The sequence below is a fragment of the Aythya fuligula genome, chromosome 5 (assembly GCF_009819795.1).
Source record: "Aythya fuligula isolate bAytFul2 chromosome 5, bAytFul2.pri, whole genome shotgun sequence".
In the NCBI taxonomy this organism is placed as follows: domain Eukaryota; kingdom Metazoa; phylum Chordata; class Aves; order Anseriformes; family Anatidae; genus Aythya; species Aythya fuligula.
Window position 1 is genome coordinate 54,804,750 of NC_045563.1, and position 21,802 is coordinate 54,826,551.

Sequence of the window (21,802 nt, forward strand, 5' to 3'; positions counted from 1 at the left end):
GAATAACTCACCCAAACCATTGGACCTGCTTTATTATAGCAAGGACATGAAAAGGGCTCATGCATAGTGAGAAGAAATGATGTTTTATTACATATAAACCGGTCAATAGATTGAAACATCAGAAATTAGCTAAGAGGAAATTTTTTGTAGACAAAGCTGAGATAAATATATAAAAGCAAAAGTAAAAATGTATCATTACGTGGTGTGAAAATTGTTGCTCTTAATGCTGAGAATTAATGTCTCCAGGCCTGCTACACATTATTTAGAAAAGAGAAGTGGTATGCTAGCATTAGATAACTAATCCAATGATACTTTTTTTTTTTTTTTTTTTTTTTTAAATACTTGTAAGCAAAATGAGCTCTAAAAATTCTTAGGGAAAGGCAGATAGGTCTCATTTCCATCTACAGGTTTTTAAGAAACCTTCCCTGGCAATCTTTAGTGAAAATGTGAGAAGTTACTGAAATGCCTTGGTCAACTATACTTAACTGTATAACATATGTCAGTCACAATCTTCCAGAAAGGCTGATCTCAGCATTATTTTCATGGTGCACCTGTCTGGCAAGGAAGGAAAATATCAGACAAATTTATTGAAATGGAAATAAGCAAGCTTGACACAATACCAGGTTTAGAATTGTGTTAGGTGAGCTATTCTCTCAAGTGGAAGGATGGCACAGGAGTATTCAATATGAGAACGATTTCCAGCCCAGAATAATTACGTTGTAATGCTCTTCTTGTCCTTAGGGAAGGTCATAGTAAATGTTGACTTTCATGATGACAGTATGTCTTGGAGCCATGATGGTGTAGTTCATAAAAACTTCAGGAGGTTCTGCTCACCTCTCGAGGGAGGCTGATACTAAATAGTTGCCAGGAAACTGATTCTTAGTTGGCCCAGAGAGTCATTATTTCTGTATACGTTCTGTCTTTGGAGTTTTTCTTGATCTTTTACATGTCAGAAAAGTTTCAGAACTTAAACTTTGTTGTGTGTGACTGCTGTGTGAGGGAGCAGCCTTCAGTGATGGGGAAAGTGTTTTTGATAATTGCCACTTGCTTTTCATATATGCGCTACTAATTTTCTAATGTTCCTTTCCTTCTGGCAAGGCAGTGTCATTAAGCATGCAAATCTTTTAGAAAGCAGGTTATTTGTGATTTACAGCAAACCTGTGCATTAGTAAGATGAGTTGCTTTAAAGTAATTGGTGAACATTCTTTTAATGTGCATGCATGCAACCACAAAAAAAAAAAAAAAAAAAAAGGACTTGTATAAGAAAGAAATAATGGAAAGAGTGAGATAAATATTTCTTGCAGTTTTTATAATCTTACTAAAATGACTTCTTTTGACATCACAGTTACAAAGTACAGCGAGTATGTAATATAACTTAGAATCTTGGTTCATTGTCTGTTGTATCCATGAATAATAGTATGTTACAAGAACAAATGTATTTCAAATAAGAGTGCAATAGAAGAAAAAAGCAGGTAGCAAATACTTAACTAGTTTCCTCTCATGCTGGCACCATTGTGTAGCAGACACGAGCAAACTGGATTCTAGCTATTACTCCATTTTTAATTTTTTATTCAAAAGAAATGAGAAATTATGTTTTTATTGAACTATGCATTTGGGGACAAATCTGAAAGCTGAGTGAATTAACATTCAGATTGCAGTTGAATATTGTTTATGTGGGATCAGGCTGTAATGGGCTCAAGATTAAGGTTAACAAGTTTCAAATGTAAATGCTTAAGGCATGTGTACTGCTTTGCATGCGTTTTACGCTATGTTGACTCAAAAGCAGAGATATTTCCAGAGTAAGAGGTATCATTCTTTGGGAAGACTGACTCTAATTCATCGAGGTACAAAGAGTCCTCGACTTAAGGTGTGGGCTTTTGAGAATGTTCTGTATTTCTAGCCAGCCCTATGCCTGCTGGCCCCTTTGCTCTGGTGGCTTTCAGAAGTTGAGAAGCAGTGATTTGTGGAAGGCTTAAGTGAGAAACACTTCTTTTGAACTGAACAGCGTATTTCAATTTGATATTGGGGTTTTTATCTTTTCAAAAAGAAATGAAGTGAAAATTGAAACGCTAGGTCAACTTGCACTGAGCAAAATGAGATGTTTAATTTGCATATTGCTGAATTTTAAATACTCTGTTTCCTGTGTCCTTTTTCAAATTAAACACATTTGTACTGTTTCGCTGTTGATTAAACTTTTTTTGTCTTCTTCCTCCAAACATTTGTTGAATAATGTTTCTTGGTTCTGATCGTAAGAACTGTTGGGACAGTAACTTCCCGATGTTATCTGTAAAAAAGCTACTGTATTGGAAGCTATGCTGAGTCCTTAGCAAAAGCAGTCACACAGACAAAGTAGTAACAAAAATAATATTCTGAATGAAGTCTAAAATTATATTAAAATCTGAAATACGATTTAAAATGAGTAGTGGATATATTTGTGTATAATCAATTTTATGTATTGCATAAGCAAAAGGCCTGGTGTGCCGAGGTTTACCCCATGCTATTTTGTGATAGGTTAATCTGCCTAGCAATAGCTCGGACCAAGAAAAGTAGATTAAAGAAAGAAAGATTTATTTATGGTTTTGTGCTTTCCTATTCCTGGAGCTTGGAGTTGTGAATGTTGTTAATTAAGTTGTTCAGTGAAAGATGGTTTTATTAAGAGAAGTTACCTTTGAACAGGAAGCTTCTTTTGCTCTCTTCGCATGACACTGACAGGTTGTTTATCTGTTCTCAGGTAAATCACAGTCTTACCCATTCTGAAAATGGCAGCAAGATTTGCTGCTCTGGATATTCTCGTTTACTGGAATCTACCGATTTAAAACATTTTATTGACTTGCACAGGTTTTTTTTATTCTTGCTTGTTGAAAAATAAGTTCTCTTGGATTGCTTTTTTCTAACATAGCATTATGGGTGTTTGCTTCAAATGCTTTTTGAAAACATTATAAATTTCATATTAAAAATCCCTTACTCTTTATTTCCAGTGAGCTGCAGCTGTTCTCTGGTATGATTTTGCAAGTGTGTGTGGAGGTCTGTTCTTCTTCAGCTAGAAACAATATATTGTTTTTATGCCTCACTGCCATTGAATCAAGTGAGCAAATGCTGTTTTATCATAATAGGCTTTAAGTTATCCATATGAACTAGATATATTGTGGTGACATGAAGAAGAAATGGTGTAGATGAGTCTCATCAGTTTATTCATATTACTGGCATTTTCTGTGAGGATGATAAAAATACCTGGCCTTTAATAGAGAACCACAGAGTGGCCTGGGTTGGAAGGGGTCTCAAGGATCATCTAATTCCAATTTAACCCTTTCTCAGTCCTCATTTTGTGATAACATTGACAGAACTTCTCTTACCTTTGGCTTCTTTAAGCAAGAGTCACTAAAACATTACTTGGAAAAGACAAGCCTTTATTTACCATGGAAACAGCAAGTATTTTGAAAATAATTTACTTTGCATTTTCATCCTATGGAAAAATTGATGTTATATAGAAATATATTGTTTAGATTAAAAAAAAAAAAAACAACTTAGAATTTAAATATTTGTTAATCTGTAGTTTATATGTTATTTTGGTTTACAGTATGGATAGGCAAAAGGAAGTAGGAAAACCTAATGGTTTGGAAGGATCATCTCATAAGCCCCTTTTGGTACTTTCTGGAGGAGCATTCAGTTTTGAATACAATGCCCTTTCAGAACAAGCCTTTGTGCAGTATGTTGGCTGTGAACATACTGCATACATAGCAATCTTTCCAATGTAGCATATTTGAAGGATTGTGCCTAAAGCATAGACAGATGTGGAGTTCTGCAAAATCTAAATTTCAAGGGGAAAAAAACCAGCAGCTCCCTTCTCCTGCTCTTTCTTCTTCCACTCCCCCATTCAAGAAAAGCAACTCAACTGCGGAAATTTCCTGCAATTGTTAGAGCAAAAATTGTTCAAATTGTTTGCTATCACTGAAATTGATGCCTTGAGATTTTTGTTGCTGGAGTTTACCTGTCAGGTTCAAGATGGTGTATTTGACCCCATAATAATACTAATAATGCAGCAAGCATCACAGTGGCAAAGTGGCAATCTCAAAGGGCAGGCTCCTGGCCTCTCATCCAGAACCATGGTGTGTGTTTGAAAAAGACCTGAATAGAAGCTTTTAGGCGGCCAATTGATAATATAGTCACTTTTGGAAAGAAAGTGCTATTACTGCAATCTAATCTACTGACCCTCTTTTCTACCTCCTCCTTTTTGGTGAACTAAATTAGCATTCAAGAAAGAAACGTTAATATTTTGTTGTGACATTTGGACTTTCCAAGTATTGAGTGGGGTCTAGCATGTTCAAAGATCAGTAAATAAATGTTACCACTATTCAGATGATGGACAGAATAGACATGTCTGCTAGCTGAAAACATGAAATTTGGGTCATTAGGCAGTCAAAATAGATCTGTAGTGGGATTGCTTTCAGGCACGTTCAGGGGAAGTGATGTTGCAACATCCTCTTCAGATGTTGCTCTTCTAAAGTATATCAGTGGTGGATATCTAACCTAGCATGACATAATTTTAAATGAAACATTACGAAAAATATGAATTGAGTTTAGGTCATAGTCATGTATCACCATTTACAGACTAGGTAGCAGATGTTCAGCACAGTGGATACTGCTGGGGGTAAGGACCTCAATAAGATCTGGACCCTCCTGATTTTGTCTGATGCTAATGTATTAATTTGTACTGCTCTGAAGCATTCCTTGTTTTGGAGTCCACTCTGTCCTCTACATGCTGAGGACAGCTCATTGTCCTGTGAGCTTGATTTGCGTGCTTGTTGTCTTGCTGCAGCTATCATCAGGACAATACTTGGACATCTCCAAATGCATTTGGAAATTGGTTTTAAGTAACCCTGAACGGATGTTTCTGTGATTGTATTAACTCAGCAGGCACAAAACACTCTGATGCCAGTCTCTTCTTTCCTGAGGTCCTTATGTGTCAAGTGCTAAAAGGCAGGACAGGAATTAGCTCTCAGCGTTAAGCAGTACTCTTTTGTTTGAACTGCAGTCAATAGCATCTCTGTTCCCAGAACTGTGAAGGAAAATGCTTAGTTTCATGTGCCTTGAAATGCAGTAGCAGTTGTTTCAAGTCCCAAAGAGGCCAAATTCAGCTGCAGGTAATCTATGTACCGGTGGGTATTGCCTGCATCAGAGAGCATTTCTTTGCTCTGCAGGACAAGTCAACAGATGACTAGAAGAGCACTGAGTCAATCCAGGAAAACAAAAGCAGAGTGAATCAGTGTCAGATGACTGATACTCGCACAGGTCTTGACTCAGAACCCATTAACTCAATGGAAAGCTTTCAGTTGCTTTCATTTTGGCTTTAGATAAGTCCCATAGAGAGATAACTAGTGTGCTCTTGCCACAGGGAAGCTCTATTGATAATAATACTAAATGGGATAATTCTTTTGTACTGTCAGAAAATGCTGTATTAACGTGGATAAGGTAGCTTTTCAATGCATCCCTGGACGGCTGATAAGTATTTAATTGCTGTTTTGGAAAAGGGGTAGTTGAGGTAAGGAGAAGTGGATCATCTAACCCAAATTCATGGTGGCACAAATGTGACACGGGAAGATTCAAGTAAATGGAGTCTGAAAAATGAGGTGCATGAAAAACAGACATACCAACAAGGATCAGTATTTTCACAGGAAACAGTAGTGATTCATCGAAGCACAATGTGCATAGGCCTTGAGTAACCTCGTGACCTTCACATTGTAAATCTTCTTCTTCTTTCCATGAAGTTCTGTAACATCTTTTGTTACTTAGGAATTGAATTATTTACCTGTCCTCTAGTTTTTAAATGCTGTGTTACGTTCTGTTGTTCCTGACTTCACCTTCATTTAGTAGATTTAACTGCAACATTTTTTACATTCCTTCCTTTAAAAAATGCCATCGGGGAACTGTATATTATTTGCTTCTAAGTGCTTTCAATCTGGGAAAAAATGCGCTCAAAATGTAATATTTATAGTGATTTAAATTCCTCACTGGTAAATAGTTTAATTAAACATCTTTGTGCTTTCTTGTGCTTGAGGCATGGATGTGTTGCTAATTTGTCCAGAATAGTTGGTAATCCTTTCAAGTCCTTCTGACACATTGATTTTCTCTAACTTTATTAATAGTAAAATTAATTAAACAGCTGACCACAAGTCATGCTGATAGTTGTATTTCTGGACTTAGGGATAATTAGCATTTTTACATGATTTCTTAGGTGCAGCCTTTGGTGCTGGTGCATATGCTATAATTTAGTATTTCAAATTGCATGTGCATGCTCAGTGGCTTAAAAATCATGATTTTGATTTAATACTCATTCAAGACTCATAAATGAAGCTGCCTATCTAAAGAACAAGTAAGGGTAATTTTTTCCATGTCACCCAGTCAGCATTTGTCCTGAGCTCCTTTATGAAGCATTTATTCTTGATTCAACAGGACTAAATCAATTTCTGTGGTCTGTGAGTTCTTGATCTCTATCCTAAACCTAGCAATTACTACAAACGGTTCATGAGGTGAGAGCTGGAATGTAGAGCCACCACACCAACGTGTTAGCAGGAACGTGCTGTCTTGAAAACATGCAGAGGATGCTGGATCAGTGTCAGCGGCCGAAAGCAAAAAGCTCTCATGTTTTAGTCATCCACTTCCACAGTAGATGTTGATGCCTTCAGGAGTGTCACTTGATTTTGGGAAAGATGTTGTTCAATCAAATTCTGATCTTTTTGGACCTCTAACAGCCGGGGCTTGTCATCTCATCTGTTCAAACAAGAATACGTTCCCCAACACCGTATCCTGTTTCTAGAAACCACTCAGTTGCTCTTCCTTATCAAATTACGGAAATAACCGAATCATGGAAAGAACATCCGGTTCACCACCCTGCCTCAAGGCAGGATCCACGGTACCTAAAATATCCTTGGTCTCACCAGTTCTTAGAGGAGAGAAAAACAAACAAAAAAACAAAACAAAACAGGGAATTCCTTAACATTTTTCTCTCTCCGCTGTACTTAGCCATTTGGAAAGGCTTGCTTAATGGCTAACTTAAATCTCCCTTGACACAATTTAAGCCCATCACCTTTTGTCATATTCTCATTGAACGTGGAGAATGCTTTGACCTTTCTATTTGCAGTCCTTGTTAATATTTAAAACCTCTTTTCATGAATGTGCTTTACTCTTCCCGTCTTTAACCTAAAATAACCTATTTTTAGGTTTATGGCCAAGCAGTGCAATGGCCAAGTGCAATATGGCCAAGTATTCCAAGTTTTGATCCTAACTTCATGTTTTCCCCTTGGAAAGATCTGCTCTGCCCCTACCCCCCTCTCTCCACAGCATCCTTCTGGTGTATTAAAGAAGTTTAGATTTTTTTTTTCTATTTTAATTGCTATATCCTTTTTTTTTTTTTTTTTTTTTTTTTTTCCTGCTTAAACAGATTGCTTAAGTGCTTAAGTAGATGAAGATGAAATTTTACGTGGATGAATAATGGCTAGACAGAGATTGCGTATGGTGTTTCTTGTGCTACATGAATGGGTTATATAGCTGGTCTATTTGCAGTAGTAATGACTAACATGCTACTGTCAGGAAATCTTACAGAAAAAAAGGCTCAAGTGGTCTTCCAGTATGCTTATGTATATGTTGTGTGTGGCATCTGTGGTTTGGTGTGACCAAAATCTGTGTAGTGTATGGCACTTACATATACATCTCTTCCAGAGAAGCCCACACTGAGGAAGCGGAGCCCTTCCTTGGTGGAGTGTGGGAGTGCCAAATTCCTACCACCTTGATTTAAGAAAGATTTAAGAAACGATGGAAATGATCAGGGATGCCATTGCTAGAGTCCTAGAATGACCAGGGACTTGCAGTCTATTAACTTGGATTTGACAGATGTATGACTTGGTGGTTTCCTCCTGAAAGGTAGTGTGCTATGGTAGATAAGACTAGGCTGCCAAGGAACAACAGGCATATTCATGAAATGTGCAGCATGTAGCAGATCTGCAATTGTATCTTGTATTTGCTGCTTGGATTTAATATTTGCAGAATAAGGCCTTTATTTCTGAAACAAAGGAATTATGAGAAGCTTGTTAAGTTTAACAGAATTTTCCATGAAGCACATGGTGCTTATGTCTGATAATTTTTTTTTTTTGGCAGTGAGAAATATGTATGACAAAGGTTCTTCCGTGTTTTTTTTTTTTTTTTTTCCTTTTTATTCTAAGTGTATATTTTACACTCAGAAATATTTCATTAACATTTCTTGCTTCAGCATGGTATCATTTTTGTACCTGTGCTGAATATTTTATAGATGTGTGGATATTGATTGGGAAAAGTTAATATTTTATTAACAACCATTGATTTTTGAGTATCAATTACTGTATACAAGTGATCAAAGAATTGCCTTCTGAGCAATCTTAGATACTGAAAAGACCTTAGGACCCTGGTTCAATGATGGCTGTGTTCTTTGTTTGAAGTGGCTGGGGTTGTGTAAGCCCTGTTTAGGCATGTGTTGTGAATTATCCAACTCTTGCTTTGCTAGTTCTGCGGATTCGCAGATAACACATATAAATAAAATAGTAATAATTAAATAAAATAGTAATAATAAAAATTCAGCAGAAATGTGTTTATGGGGGAGCAGTGGATGGGGCAGAGTTTCTCTTGCTCTGAAGGTGTGCAATGTGGTCTGTCCTTTGGGGTGGTTTGGTACTGCTTCTGGAACACCTTTATTGTTCTGTCCATCATCAAAAATACTGAAATAGGTAATTTGTATGGGTAATGTTTAGAGGTGAATTCTAGTACATCTTATAACCTCAATAACTTAAATGAATTCCTGTGTCTGTAAACTTGAATGAATAACCATAGTTCTGGTAACGTTGCCTTTCTGAATGGTTGGTAAAATAATTTTAAGGACTGTGGAGGAGCTGCCACTGGCAAGCAGACTTTCTTGGTCCTTAAGACATGAAGCCTTTGGGAATAGCACAGAGGGAGTGGGAAAGAGATGCTTTGATGTCTCACTTTGTAGTTAATATTTTCATTCTTTCTACTGCAGGCTTTTTGCCTCATACTATGAAAATACTCAGTTCAGTTACATGATTGCTTGCAGTAATTGCTCAAATTGGGGATCTGTAACTGTCTCAGGAATAACTTTCATTGTTCACTGTCAGAGAAGTGGGACAGAGCTAAACAAATGAATGAACCAGCCTCGCTAGTCATTCGATTAGTTTATTGCCAGTGCTTGGATTGTTTTCTTTTCACAGTTAACAAATGAAGTTCATTTTTAGAAAATATCATTTAGGTGTTTTAGGGAAGGCTTTCCTGCCATGGCAGATGATAGCAGAAAGGGCTCTGAAGCAAAGTATAAGGGTGAAACAGAATAAGAGCTTAATGATCTGTAAGAGTAAAATACTTTTTCTTATTTATTTATAGTGAAGAAAAGTTTCCAAGCTGCAAAACATCTTCAGGATTGTAGGGATTTGATTTAGACTCCTTTGTGCTTCTCATAATGGAAGGTCCTATTCTGAAAAAAATATCGTATATAAACATTCATAATGCTGAACTATCGAATAATGTTTGTCCTTTTTGCTAGTTTTTGGTTTGTCTTTTTTTTTTTTTTTTTCTTCTTCTAAAATAGCACAGATGTTTTCATTGGTATGTGGAATATCTGGCATAGCAAATTCCTCTTCAAGCAGTAAGTTAAGAATGTACACATTTATGCATATATGCAGTCCGCAAAGGGACGAAGGAATCCACTGAGTTTTTGGAGCCTTGCTTTCAGATGGATTCCTTGGTATCTATCCAGTCCTGAACTGCATCCCATATTTTACTTAGGCTATAAATGTGGCTTTGCAATAAAGCAAAGACATTCCAACTGTAATCACATTCCATCACAACATAAAATGTCATTGTCTTTATTGCATGTGCTAGCAGTATCTACTCAGTACAGAGCTAAATAAATGTTCTGCCCTTTTACCTCACTTCATACATGCTTCTAAGAATTACACAAATCCTATAACGCATTATGCAAAATCGTAGAAACGCAGAATCATAGAATGGCTTGAGTTGGAAGGGACCTTAAAGACCACCTGGTTCTGCCCCCCCCAGTTATGGGCAGGGATGCCACCCCTCGATCAGGTTGCACATCCAGCCTGGCTTTTAACACCTCCAGGGATGGGGCAACCACAGCTTCTCTGGGCAACCTGTTCCAGGGCCTCACCACCCTCTGAGCGAAGAATTTCCTCTTAACATCTAATCTAAATCTCCTGCCTTTTAGTTTAAAACCATTCCCCCTTGCCCTGTCATTATCTGCCCAAGTAAAAATTTGCTCTCTATTTTTTTATAAACCCTCTTAAAGTACCAAAAAGCTGCAGTGAGGTCTCTGTGGAGCCTTCTTTTCTTCAGGCTGAACAGCCCCAGCTCTCTGAGTCTTCAATTAAAAGAGATGAATAGAAAAGGTAAGCAGTGGTCTTGTATGGTTTTACAGTGTCCAGATGTGCTTCTCAATAGAAATGAGGAGAGAAAGAAGATAGACTCCATCTGATCTTGCTATAATTCATACATCCTTTTCTTCTAAGTAGGTCCTTTTACTCATTATCTCACTTCAGTGCTCTCTAGTTTTGGGACCAAGAGCTTGCACATGCAGAGATCTTCAGTTGAAATGTCTTAGAGGTTTTCTGTGACCTAGTGCAGCAGATAGATGCTGGCTGGTGCCCTTGCGTGAGCCCCACTCTGTGAAAGGCTGCACACTGCCAGCTCCCAAGGCACAGGCAGGCTAACTGGATATGTCAGATTGTTGTCAACAATGCAGGAAACTTTAAGTTTTTCAAATCGTGACAAAATCCTAGAGCCAATCATATGATCTGAGTGTGGACCAGATTGCGGCTCTTGAGGAAGAGTGCACTGTGCTATGGATGACATCTTTCATTACTAGTAAGGCCTCCAGCTTGAGGTTCAATCTTAGGCATGAGGGTTCTTTCTTTCTCTCTAGCTTAATGCATTAAGAGCGTGTTAATTTCCCTGTTTCTCTGCCTGGCATGCTAACGTCACTTACAACTATCTTTTGATCACTTCACACTTAAGAAATGAGGCTTATTTTAGTTTCTGGTGAAGATTCAAATTCCACAGTCCACGTGACTTCTCTTCCCAGATCTGGGCTCTGTAACTGTTGTAAGCTGATGTAAAATATATATGGCATCTGATGATGAAGGCTTCTCTGTATTTTTGTGTGTTGCTGCCATTAGACTTGAACCTCTGACTGGGCTTATTAAAATGAAAAAGTTACAGATGAAAATAACAACAGTTACATTCTTAGCTGATGTTTAATGTGTGACAGTAACAGAAATTGTCTATCTTGCAGAATCGTTTGCTTAGGGCACTAGTGAGAGTGAAATGCATAAACATACATACATCTTTCATGGCTGATGCTTTCAGAAGACACTGAAAGGACCTTTTTTAAGGGCAACTGAGCAGCGTTCCAACTGGTATTGTTAAAATGTATGACCAATTCTCAGTGATTGAGTACCCACAGCTGAACATTATTGATGATACTTGTAAAGGCAGCAGTGGGTTTCTTTATTGCACGGAGACTGAAGAAGTTGTGTAAAAAGTCAGCTGGAAAGACTTAACTCAAGGCATTAATTGAATTGGAAATGTAACTTCTTTTAAAGGAATGTTAGAAACAAAAAGCAATAATGAGATAGGAGAATTTAATGCTCCTTTAATATTCTGATATGTAATCTATGCAGACTCCTTTCCCAAGGAGCCAGCTTTTTTGCATGTTTTATAAACAAATAGTCAAATAAGCATTTTTGACTTGGAATGAACTCAATGCAAAAATAAGTAGTTTTTTTTTTTTTTTTTTCTTACATGTGTTTTTATGTATATAAAAAATTTACATGGTTAAATACTCAAGTAGAAATCAACGCTGAGGTTGCTAAAAGTGAGGTTACCTAGCAATCTGAAAAATCCCGAAGCTGGGTTTATAGCTTGTAGAAATCAAGTTATATATGTTTATTCAGGTCTGCCGTCAAACTGGACTTAGAATAAGTCTCTCTTTAAGGCACTGCTGCTTTTGATTTGGTGCTCTGAGATTGTTGATTTATTAAAAATCATCTGTGCCATTAGACTGCCTGTCAGGATCCATAAATTGGATTGGGAACCAAGGGCAGTTATTACTCTATGTGGATTTTGGTTTTGTGTTGGAGAAAAGAGGCTAATGAATTCACTGACAAAATGATTTCTTACTTCTTTAGATATATGAAGCCCTCACCTGATATTTTTTCAGAAGTCCTTAGAGATATTTGTTTTCCTTATGTTATTTCAATGGGTTAACTGCCTTTATGGTCCAAATTTCTGTTCCAGTGGAAAGTTTACTGTGCTTAACACAGTTAGAGATGTTGAGATTAAAACAGATTAGCGAAGTACAGTGAACTTGAGAAACTAATGCTGCATGAAGGTTAAGTGCTTATTGTGCTTGGTGTATGAGTACATTCAGACAGCTCTTGAAGGATGTTAACAGATCAATTTTGAATCCTGTGCTGTAGATTGTCCCAGTTATATAGGTTTTCCAGCAACAGATGGTATAAGAATAAATCGCTATTAAAATGAAAAGGCTTTTATTCTTGTCTTATTAGCATAGTGCAGCTCTTAACAGTTCATGATCTGCGTACTAAATAAAAGCAACATGTAGATATGTCTCATAGAAACCGAGGATAAGACTTAACTTATCAGAAAGATTCCGTAAGGTGCTGAGCTGCTGATTGCTACTGGATTGCTTCTGCAGGCATGTGTTGGCTCTCCAGTCAGAAATAATACTTCTCAAGCTGGATCTGAGCCTGCAAAGTATTAAGCATCTGCTGCAAAATTTTTAATTTCTTCCCTTTGTGAACATTAATGTGGGTACTGGGTTGTAAGCAAATTTCCAGAAGGACTCTCGACTATATATATTTTGGACTTTGCTTTGAAATTTTCTGTCTCTCCTTCCTATGTGCTACATGGGAATAGAAAGCAAGTTTAAGTAGTGACTGAGGACTTCCACTCTGTAAACATCTGGACCTAGAACTGTTAGTATTTTAGTCTTATATTAATAAATCTTTTTTTTTTTTTTTCCCCTCAAACAAAAGCCAAAAAAAAAGCCCCAAGAAACAAAACAAATGAAAAAAATCTCTTACAGTGTTTAATAAAGCAACAAACCTTGTAATAGGTTTCCACTGTGTGAAATTCCATGAGGATAAGTTTCTTTAATGACTACTGCTTATGTTTCTCCTTGTCTGACAGCTCTACAGGCACCATAATTCTGTGCAAGAAAGGTCTTCTGACCTTCTCTTTTCCTCTGTATTTTCTGAAAACATGACTTTGGATGATTGTCTCTGAATGTTTTTAAAAAATATCCTTTAATTAAGTCTTTGCTGAGGAACATAATGCTACAGTCACTTATTTGAGCAATTCCTAGCTTATGAAATTTACACAGGTGGTGGTGTTTACCATATTTTTATTCACCATTATTATTATGAAATCCTAGTATTGGATGTAGTTTTTAGAGATACCAGATTTTCCATTTAAGCAATGTTACTCTGCTGTCTGTGACAGATTTTTCACTCTGATTACATCACAGTTCAATGCAATATTACGTTTGAGAAACAAACATTGTTAGGATAAGAGATGACGTACTACTGGTAGAATAACCTCAAACTATTCTTCTTGTAGATTGCCCACTTGTATGGCACAGAGTAGTTCGAAACGATACAGCAGTACTGAATTAGTACAGCCCTGTACAGGCTAACTTACGCTACTTGTCAAAATTGTTTTGGAAGTTCTTTAAGGCCAGCATTACAGAGACTAAAACTAGAAGTCTTCTCCACTATTATGAGAAATATAATAAGTTCTACCCAATGACTTGCTTTCCCTAAAATGAAAGACTATCATTTTTGTTCATTGAGTATGTTAAATCTTTATATAAGGCAGCAGAACACATCAGTGTTTTTAGTGTTAAGAAATCAGAAAATTCCTTTTACTCAATGATTCCTGATAAAGAAAATGCGAATCTAATCTTTGAAGTCCATGCTGTCCTTTTGCCTTCAATGGTGTCTATACTCATCATTCATAGGTAACCGCTAAGAATCAGCAGAAAGCAGGGTATGGAATACACTTTGAGGTGTTCCTCTAGTGTAACACCGACTTGAGTCAATTCAAGTAGTTCTATGCTACTGCATGTGGTGATATGGCTAACCTCAGTTGAAGGCAAGAAGGCCAGCTGGACACAATTCCTTCTTCCCTCATCCAAACTGAATGTAAAGTTGATCTCTCAGCCCAACTCATGAAGAGCAAATAATGAAAGCAGTGTAAACTGGAATCCTATTGCATAAATTAATTCCAGATATTATCCTACCCAAGAATTCTTCAAATAACAGTCTAAAATCTTTTTTTTTTTTCTTTTTTTTTTTTTTTTTTAATAGAAACTGGCACCTTGCACTCCTGTTGATCTAGCATTTATTCTCTGACAGCAAATGTGGTTCCCTCAGAGAAAATATAGGCCTCCATCCAGGTTGAACATCGAAGGAATCTCTTTCCTTCATTCTATCTAATGGTCATTTTGTGCCTTGAAACATAACGATCAATAGTTTCATAATTAAATTGTTGCTGATGAAACTACTGATGTTATTCATGTGCATAAAAGAGCTTCTATTCTGAGTATGTTTGGGTTCAATATCATCTGAAATCTTTAGATGTCAGTTAGACATGTTCTGTAAAATGACTATTTGTCTGTCCACTCTGATATTTTGCCTTTAATTTCATCGAGCAAGAGATCCTTATATGTATATGTATATATATTAGAAATGTTTACATATAAATATTGGGGAAATATTTTTAATAAATATTGGGGAAATTTAATTTATAATTTAATAAATATCGGGGAAAATATTTTTCTGCATTCTGTTGCTCGTTTAACATACCTTTGTTACAGCTTCTGTTCATTTTCTCTTAAGTACTGAATAATAATAATCCTTTAAATCTTTTTATTCATTTCTTTAAAGAAAACAAATGGGACCTTCCAAGCAAGAAAGCTAAGTAGATACATGAATATTATAGTGATCTCAGAAAAATAATCATTTTTATCACTTTCATGCTTCACCAAGAAGAGGATAATTGCTGCTATCTGTTTAAATCCTTCAGATGCTAGTTGTTGGTATAATTTCAATTGGCCACAATACCTTATTTTCAATGTTCTTGCATTTTTAACTCTAATATGAAAGTATGATTACTTAACATGATAAAAGTAAAATTGTTTCTGGAAAGGCAGTCAGGTTATTATGGAATATCTAATATAATTAGATTAGGTGAACTTGATGTGACTTAATCCATCAGTTAGAAGCAGCAAAGTCAGAAGAAAATAACATCCAGAGTATTTAACAACAGCAGCAGCAATAATAATTATAATCCTAGAATATTTGCACTTGAATCCTTCAAGATTCTTCAAAACAAAAGTGCATTGTGCTCCTTAGTATTTTTGTGAATCGGTTACCTTAGTTTTAGAATGAAGCACAAATTATATGGAGTCTTATTCCAGTGATTTCTTTGCTTCTATCAATGTCTGTAAACTTTTTTTTTTTTTTTTTTTTATAATGTTTGGTCTGTAACTGTTCAAATGCTAACCCTTAAACCACCTATAACTCTAGTGGGAGGGCAGGAGAGTTTACCCTTAGTGAAATAAGAATTTCAGGCATTGTAAAATGATGATGTCTATGTTTTTTCTGTAGTTTCCTGTGAATTTGTGAGTCAATGCAGACAGTGTTGCTCCTGATTCTCCACTGCTTTTTATATGCTATATTATCTTCCTTTTACAATGACTGAAAAGCATATGGAAGACTTCTTAAGAATTTCTGTGGTTCATATATATTCTTGTATGTTTAGGTATTTTCAGTCACCAAAGTGCTTTTATTTTACAGTACAGAAAATATTGTTACATATTCTGATCTAGTTCATCTCAATACATTTTCATTTGAGTTTATTCCTTTTGAAGCTTGATATTACGCCCCCCCCCCCTTTTTTTTTTTTTTTTTACTAATTTGTGTTTGCTACTCATTATACTCATTAGCTCATTTTTAGAATATAAAGTTATTTGTATTCTATTATATCGATTCCATGGTTTAGTCCTCCTGTATCTTTTCTTATTAGCAAATGGATGATAATCCATATCTTATTCCTCTGCTTCCTCATCTTTCTGTGTACAGCTGATTGAAATCTTAGTTACAAGGTTTCCTCCATTGAACATATTGTTCAGAACGACCCTATTTTCTTTTCCTTTTTTTTCTTTTTTTTTTTTTTTTTTTTTTCCTTTGGTGCTGTTTATTATCTTTTAATATTGTTGTATTCCTATGCCTGGACCAATGGTTATCATTACCAGCATTCACGTAGAGGTGTGGTGATCCCTTCCAGCCTAGACAGAAACTGAGAAAAGCCCATCCCAAAATGAGGTGGTAATCCTACTGCAGTTAATGATCTTTTGATAGCTATATTGTTATTATACAACTTACATTGTGCCTTTTCAAGCAAGAAATGGCCCTCAGTGAGCATCACAGAATAATAACTGTTTCTTTTTGAAAGGGTTTTTGAAAACCTTACAAAACCAAGTCATGGGCTGTAATAATGCCAAGTATTTCAAAGGGAATAAACTGAAAATAGGAATCTTTGCCAGGAATTGTTCAGAAAGAGAATGGAAAATAGGATCATAAGCCAAAAATCATCACTGCTCTTTGTATTAGAAACAAAAGATTGAAGATGGGGTACAAAATGAACCATTGGTTCACCCAGTGTGAAGATACCACTTCCCCAAAAGCACTCGGGCTAGTGAATTTTTAGAGAAATGCTGAATTTAGAAAATGCCTTGTGTAGCTGACTCTTCCTTGCAGGATGCCACATCTTAAGCCATCATTTGTCCATGTTCAATTCAATTTTTAAGATGCATTTCTCCTTTATTGTGCCATAGCTATTCACTCAAGTTCTTGGATGAAAAGGAAAGGAGGCATTTCCTGATGCTTGTTTTCTCCTTATATGCCCTCATTGCCATTCTCCTTGAAAAACACCTCCTGAGCTGTATTGGGTTATTTCCAGAAGTCCCCACCTTAACCCACGTCTTGTTGGACGTAAGAATTTAACACTAGGCTGTGTTGTCATTCAGGTCTTGTGTATGGTTAACTCAACTGAACTTTTCTTCCTACTTTGAATGTCTGCTTTTGTAAGCTCTTTGGAAACGCAGCAGGTTTGCCAGTGTTGGTAGCATCACTGATGACAGGACTAGTTGACATCATTCATCTTTCCCAGTATGGATGATTAAAATACCACACATTTGTTAATTAGAAAAGTTCTTTCTGTTTGAAAAATACTACTTTTCTCTCATTACAGGAGAGTTTAAAGAATTAATACTGTTTATGTATGTGTTTTTTTTTTCAGCTGAATTCCTGGTTGACCTTACCTTGTCTCTTGTTAAATATTTGAAACACATTTTTATCCTATCAATTTTCTAAACTGCATGTGTACCCAGTGAGGTGTACCCCATAAGATGAATCCCTTAGGTTATAGCAGCATAAGGTATTCCATTGAAATTGAATTTGATTCCAGCTGATTGTTTTGTTATACTAATTTGTTTCACCTGTCATCTTTGCAATGTGGTCACCTAGAATGAAAGGTCAAATTAGTATCAAAAGAAATCCTTTTTATTCCTTCAAAATTAAACTATTAATATTTAACTATTTAAATTACTATTAATTTTTAACATCGTAATTCAGTGATCTTTTCCTGTAGCATTGGAATGCTTGTCAGCGTTATTCACAGGGTTGCTGCTGCTTTCACTGTAAAATGGAGATTAGATGGAGGGCTCCTAGCTGACATCCAATCTGTATGTACGGGAGCTTGTGGAAGGAGATTTTCTCTAGGGAATTCATCACCGTGATGCCGCAGGCCTCGCCTGTGTGTTCAGGTTTTCTAAGGAGTGGTTAAAATCAGAAGTTCCATTGCCTTCTGTGGGAAAGAGTTGCTTAATTTCTGTAACGCTGATTTAGTGCTGATAGCAGCACTTGTACAACATCCTTTGGAAAGACATACACCTCTTCTCTGCAACTGTATTCGCTGTTCTCAGACATCTGTCACCTGTGTCACAGAAGTGACACATAAGACACAGATCACTAATGATAATAATTGGGTTTGAGCTCTTTTAGATGGCAAATATTAAAGGACTGAAATTATAGTTTTTATCAAAACCATGTTCCAGCTGTAATTATATCGCTTCCTTTCATTCCCCCTCCTGTAGGACACTGTGATGAAGGGGAGGCTCCAGAGGAACCAGAGAACATTTTTTTTCTTTGTATAGGGGTGTTCATCTAGGAAATCGGCAACAAATACAGAAAATGGCTTTGTAAGGGTTAGAGATAGTATCTAGAGCAGGATTATTATTTGCTGTGTAAAGTATGTCTTCATTCAAATAATAAAAGCATTTTATTATTGTTTCTTTTGATACAGAAAGTCTCTGAAGCCAGTGTCTGAGTATATCCCTCCTGACACCTTCCTCCCAATAATTTTACCGTGATTGTCTGTCTAGTGCTTAACCTGTGATAAGTTCACATCTATCGCTTTCCCAGTGGGCTTTTGTCAGACTTGTTTCAGCCATTCCTTGTACATGATTACCAGCAACCCTTTAAAATTGTCTCTTGATTACTTGATATCTTTTGTATATATGAGCTATCCGTGAAAGGTCATTAGTGTTCCAGCATATAAAGTGTTTACCTGTTACCTAACATTAACATATGTGGGGTTTCTTCTAGATTCTTACCTTTTTGTTCAAGTGGCTCAAATATTCCAGAGCCGGTCTCTTCTCTGTTCTTGTTTTTAAAGTGTACATTGTAAACAATTTCAATATATTAGGTCAGTTTTGCGCTGACATAGCACTTTTCTAAACATTGCTTTACAGAAGAGGTAGCACAAATATCTTAGTCACCAAATCATGCAGAGGGTTAATGAGAGAGGGGTGGAATTCAGATTGTGCCATATGTGCTTGCTGCTGGATTGTGATTTCTCAAACTCTAGGCATGTTCTGTAGGAAGATCTGTGCTCCATTTATCTAACAGCAGTGCTGCTCCTTTCTCTGTGCTGGAGTGCTCTCTATAATCCTACTTTTCTTCCCTGAAATATATGTTGTAATTAGATTCTAAGCAACACAGTAACATGTAATACGCATAAGTACCGGTGTTTGGTGGAGGTTGTTTTCTTTTGTTTTCTATTTGTTTATTTTTAAATCCATTTTAAAATGATTGTATTGTATTTATTCTTTATTCTGGATGACTTGCAACCATTTTCTCACTTTGCCTTAATGAAGTACCATTCTATTTATAGGAATACATTTTTATTGACATTATGAGAATGTGGATACAGTTTGGGGTGAAGAGGTTACCAAATCCTAGTTCTAAGCCCTCCTTCCCTCCCTCGCAATATTTAGCGTTAATACAAAGATTTCTTTAGAGTTGTTTACGCTTTCTTTTGGGGACTGGAAGTAACAAGTCTGTGTGGACGATTGCTTGTTCTGCTCCCCTGGTGGGAATGTATAAGCAAGGAGTTGTGGTGGAAGGAAGCTCAGGTTGGATAGCTTGCATCAGAGCCAGTAGGCATCGTACAACTGAGAACTGGCCTCAGGATTTCTGGGTAAAACCAGTGATGAGCCCACTAGAGGGAAGGCTTCGTTAAAGAAAATGTGGGGCACAGAGGGTCAAAGCATCAGATGGTACAGTATTGGGGAACTAATGTAAAATAGAGAGGATTTGAAATACTTGATGCTCGGGGCATGTGCTTTCAGGCAGTCCTGAAGAGTTAAGGGGCATCATTCAGAAAGAAAAAGGAATTTAAGGTATAAGTGTAGGCTTTTGATCCATGCTGAACTTCAAATTTTCCCATAGCATGGAGCAAAAGAAGTTCCTGTGTTGGTATTTCACCTTGGTATTAGAGGGAAAATTTCTTTCTGACACAGGTTTTGACTCAAAAGACTCTTTTTAGTTGCTTTTTAAAAACAGCAATGAACAGAAAAGCACAGGATTGTCAGGAAATAACATGCTTCTTCAGCATGTGTTTCTGTAGACCTAGCAACATCATGGAAGAGATACATGTTTGCTTTCCTGAAAAACAAAACACTGAGAGAAAAAAAAAAAAAAAAAAGGATTTTTAAAAATTAGATTTCCCTTCTGATATTATTCTGCAGTATAAAAACATGGAAAATATGGATAATGCTAAAACAAAACCAAAAAAGCAAATAACAAAAATGGTATGCTTTTATTCTTATTTATTATTTATTTATTTGTGTGTCCTGGCTGCTTATTTAAAATCTCTAGCTATGCAGATGTTGATGTTGCCTTTTGTTGGAAGGAAAAGGCAGTTTCCAGGTTCACCATTGCTTGATTCTCATCTCTTTTGTTCAACTTCATCTCCCATTTTCTAACCCCAGTCGTGAAGTTTTACGCTTCCTTCAGTGTTTGTGATCATTTAATCTCACTTCCTAAGGCTTCTTGCATGCTTGTTTGTGTGGACAGGTTTTGTCAGTATTAAGTACTCAAGCTGAGCATGGAATTTCATTGTGCCTTCTATAAGCTGATTTTTGAAGATGTTCCTTGCCTGGTGTTTTGCTTCTCTTCCTAATTACCTCATGGTTTGCCAAACACTGTGTGCAGTATCCTACCACCTGCAGCAGAGAGGCCCTGGGTAATTCTTAGTGAGTCAGACACCGGTTAACACTGAAAAGGGAGCCAGCAAAAATGTACGTGACTTTGTATCCTAGAGACCCTTGCTTCGAATCTCTGGTGTATTTCTGCAGATTTCTGCAGTGCTTACTGTAGTATTTGATGATGTGACGTTACTGCCTCTGTCCTCCCTAAAATTCTGTGCTAAATTTTCATGGAGGAGACACCTTTCTTATATCATCAGTTCTCTTGCATAACCCCGTACTTAAATTCCTGTTTTACTTGTATAGTAATACATACCATTCATTTGCTGTCACTTTTCTGTGGCTGCTAGTGACTTTTTAATGCATTTGGAGTAGAAGTCACTTAGAGAAGAATTCCCTGTTTGAATAAACCTCAATCAACCATTTTTTTATTTAGTCTAATAGAGATGTTTGCATATCTAAGTAATTTTTATTATTATTATTATTATTATTATTATTTTTTTACTAAAGTGATGAAAGTGCAAAATGAAGTTGTACTGTCAGTTAGTTGTGAGGGCTTGAGGAATGGACAGCATGTGCATTCTGTTTGATCTATCTTTTGTCTCAGCAGTGGCATCTTCACACTGCGTAGTGTTTTGCTGCTAGAAGAAGGCATAGTTGCAGCCAAAGAAACTCAGGTTGTGATCTTGTCAGATCTCATAAGACAAGTATGCTCTAGCATGATCACTATTATTGTACAATATCTCCAGGGAAAAACTAAGTGCCTTAGGAAATGGTGATTCACTAGTTGCTGTTTCTGCCTACAAATCCAAATTGATTGTGTTTGTTGAGAATAAATGTAATGCTGAAGTTGCACTCTTCAAGGGGTAAAATTATTTGATCACTTCCTTCCATTTACTAATTCTGTGGTATTTTTGTGAGGCCAAAGGAGTAAACTGAAGACTAATATCGAAGAGTGACATAAATAGGATTACTACTATTTTTTTTCTTTCAAGTGCTGAGAACCTGTTTGTCCTAGTTAAACACACTGAGGCAAGTTAGGTTCTCAGAAAAGCATTTAGTAATTTCAATGCCCAAATACTGTTTTAGAAGTCAATTTTTAGATACGCGTTT

General features: G+C 36.4%; 1 protein-coding gene across 2 annotated transcripts in view; it reads left to right on the forward strand.

The window, feature by feature from the left end:
- NELL1 (neural EGFL like 1) overlaps positions 1–21,802 on the forward strand; it is a 286,549-nt gene that overhangs the window by 146,756 nt on the left and 117,991 nt on the right. The window lies entirely within an intron of this gene.